Source organism: Canis lupus, chromosome 23 (genome assembly GCF_048164855.1).
Source record: "Canis lupus baileyi chromosome 23, mCanLup2.hap1, whole genome shotgun sequence".
Classification (NCBI taxonomy): domain Eukaryota; kingdom Metazoa; phylum Chordata; class Mammalia; order Carnivora; family Canidae; genus Canis; species Canis lupus.
Window position 1 is genome coordinate 50,670,665 of NC_132860.1, and position 13,535 is coordinate 50,684,199.

Below are 13,535 nucleotides of genomic sequence, written 5' to 3' on the forward strand. Positions count from 1 at the left end.
ATTGCCACTCCTCCAACTCCAGGTTTTAGAAACTTCCCTCTGACCTTTTTCCAGTCTTTCCTTCCCTATAAGACAAGAAATCTGTGTGGGAAATTGGACATTCTCACGTGGAGCCTTCCCAATGCCTTTGGCCCACCTTCTTACTCTCCCAATGTCCACAATCCCCGTCTGCTCTTCCATTCTAAAAAATACTTTGGGTATTCTGAGCCCTAAACCCTCTTACCCAAATGCCCTAAAGTCTATATCCAGGGGCTGCACATTTCCTTCGGTGGCTCCATGCCCTCAAGCACAGACCACATTGCTGGGATGTGCCCCTTGGCGCATGGGCCAGAAGGTGGGGGGCACCGTTAGCTGAAGGTAGGACTGTGGATAAAACTCAGACGTCCAAGTGTGAAGCAGACCCAGGGTAGGGTAGTGAGTCATAGGTCATAGAAACGGCTTCTATTTGTACCTTTACCCATGCAAATGTTAGGGCAGGGTTATAGGCAGTTCTCAACTTTTAACCATTTCACCTAATTGTATTAACTGTAAGAGTAATTTGACTTCTACATATGAATTGTCATAGATATTTGCATTAAAATTAAATCTGATTTTTTTTACTAATCCCCATGCTGATTTAGATTAATTGCCTCCCTGCACTATCAAAAAAGTAGTCTTTCAGTCTTTAAAATTTTATAAGCCTTCCTAGACTTCCAATATGTCAAGAAATTCATTCATCTTGAAGAGGTGGGGCCTTGGGTCTTCAGAAGAGGCCTCATCATAACAGCACAAGTAACACATGTAAAGTGAACAAATATTTTCTTACCTCCCTGGCAGATTTTAATCTGGCTTTCTTTTAGAACTCAAATTCTTGACCTTGGCTCTGATGCACTGAACTAATACCTTGTTGCAGCTGCCTCTTGACTCTGCTTTAATTTGGGATGCTAGACTGGCATACTACAGAAACTTCTTAATTCCTGCCATTCTCCCCCATTATCCAACTCAAACTCTACCTCTTTTTCTCAGTTTTATTATTACCCTGTTGTCATTGGCAGCTGTTGGTGCCTTGTCCTTCTAAGCCTCCTAACGTAGGACAGATCCATCATTGCCAATAGTAAACATCCAGTAATATAAGAAATTAAGTTTTTCAGGGATCCCTGGGTGGCTCAGCGGTTTAGTGCCGCCTTCAGCCCAGGGCGTGATCCTGGAGTCCCGGGATGCAGTCCCACATCGGGCTCCCTGCATGGAGCCTGTTTCTCCCTCTGCCTGTGTCTCTGCCTCTCCTTCTCTCTCTCTCTCTCTCTCTCTCTCTCTCATAAATAAAATATTATTTAAAAAATAAGTTTTTATAAAATTTAATAACTTCAGCAATTTCTCTATTATGAAATATATTCCTTCAGCCCAGTTTCAAAAAAGCAAGGAAAGCTTTTATTTTTCTCCTTTATTTTTAAAGGACTAATTCTCTCATTTGGAAGACAAGAACAGGACATCCCTTCCAAGGCAGCAAATACACAGTTTACAGTAACTGGAGAAAAGTAGTAGCTGGAGATTTACTAGGAAGGCACAGATGGGCTCTGTGAAAGTTTTATTTGCTTTAACATCCTCTGTGTCTCAAATTCCTTCACAAAGTCAGTTGTTGGAAATGTAGTTCATGATTCAACTAAAAGTATTCGCTGAAGCATACATTCTTAGTTGTTAATAGTTATTTCAGAAAAAAAAAGATGTGTTTATTCATTCTTAAAATACTTTGCATTTGATTGTGGTTGTAATTGTTGACTGCACAATCCATTCGATGGGAAAACAAGACAGATAGCAAAGATGTCTGGTTTTTTTTATGACTTCCTGTTTATTCACAGGTTCCTAATTTCTTTTTTGCCTACATAGTTACAGAGGGGAATTAAGGCTTCTGCTCAATCTGGCATGCAAGGATAACTTCTTCAAATAGGTTTTGCTTTGTGATACTGAAAATGGTGTAACTTTTTAATCAAAACTTATTTCCAAAGTCATTTTAAGGCACAAATTAAACCAGTCTAGATAGTGGGCCAATTTTAACATTAGATTGTCTTTCAGAGACCCAGTGAAATGAAATGGAATGGTGCATCCTAGCCCTTAAAACATCATTGGTTAAATGAAGCAGGACCAGACAATGGGGAGGTGAGTATAGTATTTCACAGTAGGGTGAATTGGGGAATTCTGTCCTCAGAGCTTCCAATCCAATTTTTAAAATCAATTTAAAGTAAATTCCATGTCAGAGACTTAGGAAACCTACTGATATTCATTAAAACTACTTCCTAAGGAGAATAGGGTGTCTGGTTTAGTTCTTTAAATAAAGAACATGAACCTTTGAGGGAAAAGCCAAAAATTGACTTTTAGTTTTGAAATCAGCTTTATTGAGACCTGCTGAGTTGATTTTTACTTGCTAATGAGGTGTCAGACTTTAAAAGCTCCTGAGTGGTCAAGGTGAATGCCTACATGTATCTCAACTCCAGGCACATGCCCAGCTTCCCATTCTCTGTATTAAAGAGAAAATAATCTTTCTAAGCTTAAAGCCTAGAATGACAACAGCTCTGTCTTTGCTACAAAGCCAAACTGCTGAGCAGAATATTAAGTGATAAGGGCTAATACCACCCTAAGGTGATGACTCTGAGTTCATACTGAATTCAATTAGGCCAGCTTAATTTTCATCATTGAATTATTTTGATGGGAGTCCTACAGCTGCTAAGGGAAGATCTAGCCTTCAATATAATTCACACAGGAAATGTCCTTGTTTAGTAAGTCAAGGAATAAGTGGAGTTAGAAGGAACCTCTAGGGGATCCCTGGGTGGCTCAGCGGTTAAGCATCTGCCTTCGGCCCAGGGCGTCATCCTGGAGTCCCAGGATCGAGTCCCATCTCGGGCTCCCTCTGTGGAGCCTGCTTCTCCCTCTGCCTCTCTCTCTCTCTCTCTCTCCCTCTCCATGTCTCTCATGAATGAATATATAAATAAAATCTTTAAAAAAAAAAAAAAAGAAGGAACTTCTAGCATAACATCTCATCTATTGCTTGCCATTCCTACCACCACATTTTGGTGAAATGGATTTCATTATTCCTAAATCATGCTTGACGAATTGACATCAAATCTCTCCTAGAGTGTGTCAAATGACAATTCACTATTGCAAGGGTATTAAGAAAGCTTGCATAAAATCGAGATGAAGGAATACTCCATGGCCATTATTGTAATAGACAACTGACCTCCAAGAAGTTGAAACATATTGATGTCTAGCCCAGATGAGTTATTTAAAAACCACTGAAATTTCCCTGTATGCTGGACACCTCACCATATCCAGGAATTTGTGCTCTTTATGAATTTAATGTATATCTACTGAAACCATGTGAACATGGCTTTTTCTGTAACTTATATAATAAAAGACAAAATAAACATGACCCTCACTCATAGCCAACATCAAGAAAAATGTGCAAAGTAGTTTGTGACATATCAAAGGAAATATACTCTCAAATTCTCTGTGGAATCAGGTGAAGTAATACAAATTAAAAAGGGTCATATATACATATATACACAGCCTGGTTAAATGTACCCATACATACACAGCCCCCTCTTTTAAAATATGTCTAACATTTACTATGTCCTTGCTATTTTAGTAAGAATACTTGGATATAATATTTCTCATAATTCTCTCATCAACCTTGTAAGATATTTACTCATATTACTTCACAACTGAAAGGGATAAATGATTTATTCAAAGCCACATGGCTAGAAAGTGATAAAACTAGGATCAACCATTCATCTCCTGCTTTCAGATTTCATGGTTTCCTCCCTTAATCCTATGAATTAAGTTAGGATATTCTACTTAATTAAAATTAGCCATTTATGGGTCACCAATTTTCCAAGGATTTAGAAAAATATACTTAATAATAAAGCCTGTGATAATTGAAAATACAACCTCTCTGATGATCTGGCTTTTTTGGAGCTTAGTGTTACATTTGAAATACGGTTCATTCTGATGCAAGCCTGTAAATGTAGGCAGTACAGAATACTTAACCAAATGTGTTCAGGCCCAACACATTCCCTAATAATTTAATTGCATATTTCTTTATTTTGAACAAATTCCAAATGTCCATATTTATCTACCATTGGCAGAAAAAATCAGGGAGTATAGAGAGTCCAATTATTCAAATGTTTCCATTACTCAAATGCTAGACAAATAGAAATGTAGGCAACTTGAGGCTAAGGATCTTGTCTATTTTTTCCCCTTTGTGCCTAGCACAGTCTTAGCTTATAAAAAATGTTAAATTAGTATTTTTGAATAAATAAATATGGAATCAGTAGTGTAAAGTCCTAGTTGGAACCTCTTGAGAGTCTGTGAATGAACAAACATTACACGCAAAGAAAACTCTATAGTCCCCTAGCACTTGAACATAATTAAAGCTCATTGCAAAATTAATAGCAAATATTTACATAAAGTGTTTTATTTGCCAGGCACTTTTTAAAGTCTTTTAAATATATCAATTCATTTACTCTCTGAAATATTCTTATGAGGTATATATTTTAATTATGTAAATGTATGTCTATCCTTTCTTCTCCTAGATATTAGGCTGCTTTAAAGGAACTAGATCTTATTTCTCTTTTAAGTCAAGTCTCTGCCAACCTGCTTACCACACAATATATGTTGAATAAGTAAATAAATTCATGAGTAAGTTGTTTTTCTCTGTGGGGCAGGTAATGTAAAGATCAGGTCATAGCCATGAATGCCCTCTACATTATGCCCAGAAGATAACTATTTGAATTGAAGCTACCACTACAATACTCACTTATTTTTGCAACTCCACGATTTATTCAAGGACGGAGCCATTCAGAATTATTCCTTATCCTACCATCATGGCAAGTCCTTGGAATCTATACTCTATTGGATCAAAGAGTATATCTGCCTGTAAGACCTGCAACTTGTACTTTCATAGGATAAAACTAGAGTTAATAGTTAATGATAAGACATGAAAGCAGGAGCTGTGCAGAAATTCTTAAGTGTTTCAGAGAGTCAGAAAGTTGAAAGATTAAGCTGTTCTTGAGCATGTGGCCAGAGTTTGGCTGCTGGGAAGATAAATAAATATATATCAATGTTTGAGTTGACAAATCTTAAGACAGAAAATTCCTGGGTTTGTTTGAAGTCAAAACTGAAGAAATACAACTATATGATGAGATCATGAAATTAAACATAAGTAGATTTGAGAGGGAAGCAAGATGGCTGAAGAATAGGGAATCTCATCTCATCTGGTCCCCTGAATGTAGATACGTAACTATCAAATCATTCTGAATACCTATGAATTAAACCTGAGATGTAAGGTATTTACATATTTACATAAGAAAAGAATTACTGGAATTCTACAAATAGAAAAACAACCACTTTTTGCAAAGTAGGAGGTACAGAAAAGTGAATCTGAGGGGATATATAAGAAAATAATCAGTGGACGGGAGGGATCCTCCATAAGCTGGCTACCACAAAGTGATATAGCCCCATAGCTCAAAATCAGAACCTTTAGAAATCTGCTCCACTGAGAGACATCCCTGCCTGAAAGGTGTTCAGGTGGTGAAGCAGGGCAGAATCCCAGGTGGGAGAGTGTGGTTTCAGGATCCTCAGGGTCACAAAAAGAACTGGGGTACCCAAGCCATCAGAATTCTCAAGCTTTAGAGTAGGAAACCAGCAAAGGTCAGTGAGTCCAGGAGAGGGTTCTCAGCACAGTTCACCATAAACAGCAAACTGAAGAATGATTGGGCAAGATCACTCCTTTGGGGGCCTTGAAGAAAATAGAGAAATAACAGCTCTCTGCCTTCCACAAGAGGGGTGGAGCAGGAGCATGCATGACCAGGTGACTACTTTCTGGCAGGGGACCTGCAAAGAACAGAAACACAGGACCCTCTACCTCCCTGGGGAGGATCTGTGTAGACACACACTGCAGGAGACTACAAAGTTTGGCACACACCTAAGTGAAGACTATTTATCCCTGAAAGTTCACTGAAGAAAGGGAATCATGATCTTTCAGCTCTGGGGCTGGAGATGGGGCTCCACCATTTTTATTTGCATCCCCTAAAGAGACACACAAAGCCTTCAAGGAACAAAACCCACATAGAGCCACCAGAAGTGGCCCATGCTGAGCCAAGTCCCCTGGCAAGGGGTGGTGCAACTCTGCCCAAGCAGACACCTAAGAATCAGTGCAGCAACCCCTCTCCTGGAATACTAGCTGAAACAATAGGCAAACACCAAGTTTGCAGAGCACACAGGACTGCAAAACACCAGGGCTAAGGGAAGATAATATATAGAATTCTAGGTTTTTTTCTCATGATTTGTTCATCTTTCAGTTTAAACTATTCTTTTTCTTTTTTCTTTTTTCTTTCTCAGCTAGTTATTTATCAACTCTTTGTTTTTAAGACTTTTTTAACTTTCATTTTTTACATTTACTTTTTATAGATATATTCTTCATTTTTGGCTTCCTTTCATTCAAGTTTATTTCTGTATGTATATAAGTTTTGCTTTCTTTACAATTTTGGAATTTAGTGTCTTCTAACAAACAGATGAAAATCCCAGGGCCAGGTGGATCACCCTGTTTTGTCCACCTGGAAGATTATATTCTCTCCCCACTGCCTTGGCTGTTTTTCTTTATTGTTCTTTTCTTGTTTCATTTCAGATCTCTTTGGATTTGTCTAGTGTGCATTTTGCTTGGGTTGTCATTGATTTTTTTTATTTTGTTCATTCATTCATCCATCCATTTTTCACTGGGCAAAATGACTAGAAGGAGAAATTTACAACAAAAGAACCAGAGGTAGTAGTCTGCCACAGATCTAATTGAGGTAGATATAAGTAAAATGTCAGAGCTGGAATTCAGGATAACAATTATAAAATTACTAGCTGGGTTTGAAAAAAAAAAGCATTAAGGACACTAGGGAATATTTTGGTGCAGAAATAAAATCAGGCATAACTTTAAAATACTCTGAGATGCAGTCTCAAGTGGTTGCTCTAACAGCTAGGGTAAATAAGGCAGAAGAGATAGCAAATGACATAGAAGACAAATTCATGGAAAGGAAGAAATATAAGGAAAAGAGAAATAAGCAATTAATGGACCATGAAAGAAGGCTTTGAAAAATAAGTAATATCATAAAGCAAAACAATATTAGACTTATTGGGGTCCTAAAGGAAGAAAAAGAGTGGGGCGGGGGGGAGACAGCAGGTATATTTGAGCAAATCATAGCTCAGAACATCCCTAATCTGGGGAAGGAAAAAGGCATTCTAGTCTAAGAAGTAGAGAGGACCCTACCCAAAAATCAATAAAAGTAGATGAACAGCTCAATATATCATACTGAAGCTTGCAAATTTCAGAAATAAAGAGAAAATCCTGAAGGCAGCTTGAGAGAAGAGGTTCTTAACGTACAATGGTAGAAACATTAGACTGGCAACAGACCTATCTACAAAGATCTGGAAGGCCAGAAAGGGCTGGCATGATATATTCAGGGTGTTAAATAAGAAAAACATGCAGCCAAGAATATTTATCCAGCAAGGCTGTCACTCAGAATGAAAGGAGAGATCAAGAGCTTCCAGGACAGACAGAAACTAAAAGAATTTGTGATCACTATGACAGAGCCCTGAAAGAAATATTAAGGGGAATCCTGTAAGTGAAGAGAGACCCCAAAAGAAACACAGACCAGAAAGAAACAGAGACAATCTACAGAAACAGACACTCTACAGGTAATACAATGGCACTAAATTCATATCTTTCAAAAGTTGCTCTGAATGTAAATGTGCTAAATGTTCCAATTAAAAGACACAGGGTATCGGACTGGAAAAAAGCAAGACCCATCCATATGCTGTATATGAGAGACTCATTTTAGACCCAAAGACACTTCCAGATTGAAAATGAGAGAGTGAAGAATAATTGATCATGCTAATGGACCCCAAAAGAAAGCTGGGGTAGCAATCCTCATATCAGACAAATTAGATGTTCATCCCTTAAGGGATGAAGAGGGACATTATATAAAGGTCTATCCAACAAAAAGATCTGATCATTATAAATATTCATGCTCCTAACTTGGGAACAGTCAAATATATAAACCAATTAATAACCAAATTGAAGAAACACATAGATAATAATACAATAATAGGGGATTTTAACAGCCCACTCACAGCAATCATTTAAGCAGAAGATCACCAAAGAAACAAGGGCTTTGAATGACACAGAGGACAAGATGGATTTCACAGATATATACAGAGCATTCCATCCTAAACCCACAAAATACACATTCTTCTCAAGTGCACATGGAACATTCTCCAAATAGATCATATACTGACTGGGTCACAAATAGGTCTCAAATGATACCAAAATATTGGGATTATTCCCTGCATATTTTCAGACCACAATGCTTTGAAACTTGAACTCAAGCACAAAAGGGAATTTGGAAGGAATTCACAAACTTGGAGATTAAAGAGCATTTACTAAAGAATGAATGGGCTAACCAAAAAAAATTCATGGAAACAAATGAAAATGAAAACACAACTGTTCAAAACCTTTGGGATACAGCAGAGGCAGTCCTAAGAGGGAAGTATATAGCAATACAAAGTTTTCTCAAATACACAAGCCAACTTTACACCTACAGAAGCTAGAGAACAGCAAATAAAGCCTAAACCAAGCAAGAGAAGAGAAATAACAGAGATTAGAGCTCAATGAAATATAAACCAGAACTCAATGAAATATAAACCAGAAGAACAGCAGAACAGATCAATGAAATTAGAAGCTGGTTCTTTGAAAGAGTTAATAAGATTGATAAACCCCAGCCAGATTTATCAAAAAGAAAAGAGAAAGGACCCAAGTTAATAAAATCATGAATGAAAGAGGGGAGATCATGGCTAACACCAAGGAAATACAAATAGTTTTAGGAACATATTATAAGCAACAATATGTCAACAAATTAGGCAATTTGCAAGAAATGGAAACATTCCTAGAAACTTATAAACTACCAAAAACTGAAACAGGAAGAAATGGAAAACCTTAACAGACCCATAACCAGCAAGGAAATCGAAACAGTAATCAAAAATTTCCCAACAAATAGGAGTCCAGGGCCAGATGGCTTTCCAGGGGAATTCTACCAAACATGTAAAGAAGAACTAACACCTATTTCTGAAAACATTTCAACAAATAGAAATGGAAAGAAAGCCTCCAAACTCATTCTATGACTAATATTACCTTGATCCCCAAACAAGATAAACTCCATTAAGGAGAATTACAGATCGATATCCATGATGACAATGAGTTCCAAAATTTTCACCAAGATACTAGCCAATAGGATCCAACAGTACCTTAAAAGGATTATTTACCACAACCAAATGGGATTTATTCCTGGGCTCCAAGGGTGATTCAACATTCACAAATCAATCAACATGATATATCACATTAATATAAGAAAGGACAAAAACCATATAACCCTCTCAATGGATGCAAAAAAAAAAAAGCATTTGTTTAAAACTCTCCACAGTGTAGGGATAAAGGCAACATACCTCAATATCATAAAATCTATATGTGAAAACCCCAGAGCAAATATCATTCACAATGGGGAAAAACTGAGAGCTCTTCCCCTAAGGTAAGAACATGAAAAGGATGTCCACTCTCACCACTGTTATTCAACATAGTACTAGAAGTCCTAGCCTCAGGAATCAGACAATAAAAAGAAATAAAAGGCATTCAAATTAGCAAAGAAGAATTCAAACTCTCACTTTTTGAAGATGACATGATGCTTTATGTGGAAAACCCAAAAGACTCCACCCCAAGATTGCTAGAACTCATACAGCAATTCAGTGGCATGGCAGGATACAAAATCAATGCACAGAAGTCAGATGCATTTCTAAACACTAACAATGAGACTGAAGAAAGATAAATTAAGGAATCAATCCCATTTACAACTGCACAAAAAACCATAAGATACCTAGGAATAAATTTAACCAAAAAGGTAAAGCATCTGTACTCTAAAAACTATAGAACACTTATGAAAGAAATTGAGGAAGACACAAGGAAATGGAAAAACATTCCATGCTCATGGATTGGAAGAATAAATATTATTAAAATGTCTATGCTACCCAGAGCAATTTATACATCCAGTGCAATTCCTATCAAAATGCCATCCACATTGTTCACAGAGTTGGAAAAAAATAATCCTAAAATTTGTATGGAACCAGAAAGGCCTAAATAGCCATAGGAATATTGAAAAAGGGAACCAAAGCTATGGCATCATAATGCCTGAGCTCAAATTCTATTACAAAGCTGTAATCACCAAGTACAACATGGTACTGGCACAAAAACAGACACATTGATCAATGGAATAGAATAGAGAACCCAGAAACGGACCCTCAACAGTATGGTCAACCCATCATTGACAAAGGAGGAAAGACTATCAAATGGAAAAGTCTGTTCAATAAATGGTCTGGGGCAATTGAACAGTCATGTACAGAAGAATGAAACTACACCATTTCCTCACATCATACATAAAGATGAACTCAAAATGAATGAAAGACTTAAATGTGAGACAGGAATCCATCAAAATCCTAGAGGAGATCTCGCACAGACAGCAACCTTTTTTACCTCAGCTGCAGCAACTTCTTGCTAGCCACATCTCCAAAGGCAAGGGAAATAAAAACAATAACAAACTATTAAGACTTCATCAAGAAAAAGGCATCTGCACAGCAAAGGAAACAGTCAACAAAACTAAAAGACAACCTACAGAATGGGAGAAGGTATTTGCAAATGACATGTCAGATATAGTGCTAGTATCCAAGATCTATAAAGAAACTATCAAACTCAATACCCAAAAAACAAATAATCCAGTCAAGACATGAATCAACATGTCTCCAAAGAAGATCTACAAATGGCTAACAGACACACGAAAAAATGTTCAACATCACTTGGCATCAAAGAAATACAAATCAAAACAACAATGAGATAGTAGCACCTCACGCCAATCAGAATGGCTAAAATTAACAAGACAGGAAACAACAAATTCTGGCAAGGATGCAGAGAAAGGGAACCCGTTTACACTGGTGGTGGGAATGCAAGCTGGTGCAGCCACTCTGGAAGAGTATGGAGGTTTCTCAAGAAGTTAAAAATAGAGCTACCCTATGACCCAGCAATTGCACTACTGGGGATTTACCCCAAAGATAGAAATGTAGTGAAAAGCCGAGACATCTGCACCCCAATATTCATAGCAGCAATGTCCACAATAGCCAAACTGTGGAAGTGTGGAAGGAGCCTCGATGTCCTTCGACAGATGAATGGATAAAGAAGATGTGGTCTATATATACAATGGAATATTACCCAGCCATCAGAAAGAATGAATGCTTACCATTTGCATCGATGTGGATAGAACTAGAGTGTATTATGCTGAGTGAAATAAGTTAATCAGAGAATGAATTATCATATTATTTCACTCACATGTTGAATATAGGAAACAGTGCAGAGGATCACAGGGGAAGGGATAAAAAACTGAATGAGAAGTCGTCAAAGAAGGAGAAAACCCATGAAAGACTCTTAACTGTAGGAAATAGACTGAGGGTTGCTGGAAGGGAGGTGGGTGGGGGGATGGGGTGAGTGGGTGATGGGCATTAAGGAGGGCACATGATGTAATGAGCACTGTGTGTTATGAACAACTGATAAATTGGTGAACAGTACATCTGAGACTAATGATATGGTATATGTTGGCTAGTTGAATTTAAATTTAAAAAAAATAAAACAAATAAATAAACATGAGTAGATTTGGATAATTTCTTTAGGAAGGAGGACCTGTGCCAGGATTTAATGGCAGAAAAAACTCTAATTGGAAGCAGAGCCATACCAACTAATAGGCTGTTTATAGAGATACTGTAGATATGATGAGATAAAGAATAGACAAATGAAAGAAGAATAGTCAGGCTTTGGTGAATGAATGAAAATAAACTGGTAAGGTAAATGAAGACTCAAGGTTGATTCCAGTAAAACTGCAAGGAATTTCAAGTCTTAGTGATGGAGAGGAGTGGCAAAAATGGAAAACTCTGGAAGAATTGCTAGTTTAGGGGAAAGTTGGTTAAGTCCCTATGTAATTATATTGTGTGTGATGATCCATCCAAAAGCATATAGAAGAGAAAATCAGAAAGCCCGGCATTATCCTTTGGAGTCCACGGGAAAATGAAAATATTTTAATGTCATCTCAGTCAAGGGGTAGAACCTTCAAAGAATTTCCCAATTGTCAGATGAATATTTTCAGACCAATAAATTTTTGAGATGTCTAGACAAAGACTACTAGTATTTTTACTTTAGGGGAAATTGGTGGACCTCTATGAAGTCTGACCACTCTAATTTTCCACCTTGCCTCTAATTGAATATAAAAATCCTGGAGTGAGTAAATAAATAAATACATAAATAAATAAATAAATAAATAAATAAAGTAAAAATAAAAATCCTGGAGTCAGTGTCATTTCTTTCTCTCCATTATATCCCTAATATATAGAATATCACCTGGGACATAGTAGAACCTCTAGAAATATCTGTTAAATCGAAAGGAAGAACAGGGTGAAATATGAAGGCAAGGAGGGAGGAAGATGATCATGGGGGATACTACAAAATGCTACTGATTTGCAGCAGACCATAAGATAGAAAAAAATAGAATTGCTTCTATAAAGTTATGCTTTAAAGATCTCCTTATAGGATAAAAGCATCTCTAGCAACATCACACAAAAGATAAAATAATACTGATCGATTTAGAAACAGAAACACATGTGTTTTCCATACTTTTTTCCACCAACACACATTACCCTCAGAGGTCTGCTATTGAAAACTCAAAAAAAGTGAAAAATAATGGTCAGGAACTTAAACCATTTAGAAAAACCTTGCTTATTTCCTCTTTCCTCATATAATACATACATGTACAAATACTGATTCTGAAGACATTTCATCCCTCAGCTATTTCATTGTACAATGGGGACAACTTAAGGGGACTTAAAGGTGAAAAATGAATTTTATACTCTCATAAAAAGTTAAAATCAGCCCATCCATGGCTAAGGTGATATAACTGTAGGCAGTGAATATTCTTTTTATTAATCCATTTAAGTGATCTAGAGAGGAAACTGTCCCACAATAATCTTACCTTTGTTCATTGGACTTTAGGATTGCTTCTTTTGGCCACTAGTCATCAAAGTAAATACAGGATCTATGTCATCTTTATCACAAGGAAAATTATCTAATATGAGGACAAAGGGTTATAGAAAACAGTAGTTACTTCCTTCATCTAAAAACTGAAGAATTACAAGTTCCAAATTCCTTTGTTAATGAAATGTGGTTTTTTTTTTTAACAAAACACTTCTTTTTCTTTTTTTTAAAGATTTTATTTATTTATTTATGAGAGACAAAGAGAGAGGTAGACACATAGGCAGAGGGAGAAGAAGGCTCCCCACGGGGATCCTGATGTGGGACTCAATCCCTGGTCCGGGGATCATGCCCTGAGCCAAAGGCAGACACCCAACCGCTGAGCTACCCAGACATCCCTTAACGAATTGTT

At 37.0% G+C, this 13,535-nt stretch overlaps 1 pseudogene; it reads right to left on the bottom strand.

Moving 5' to 3' along the window:
• Positions 1-13,535, bottom strand: part of LOC140615219 (U1 small nuclear ribonucleoprotein C-like) — a 101,623-nt pseudogene that overhangs the window by 1,257 nt on the left and 86,831 nt on the right.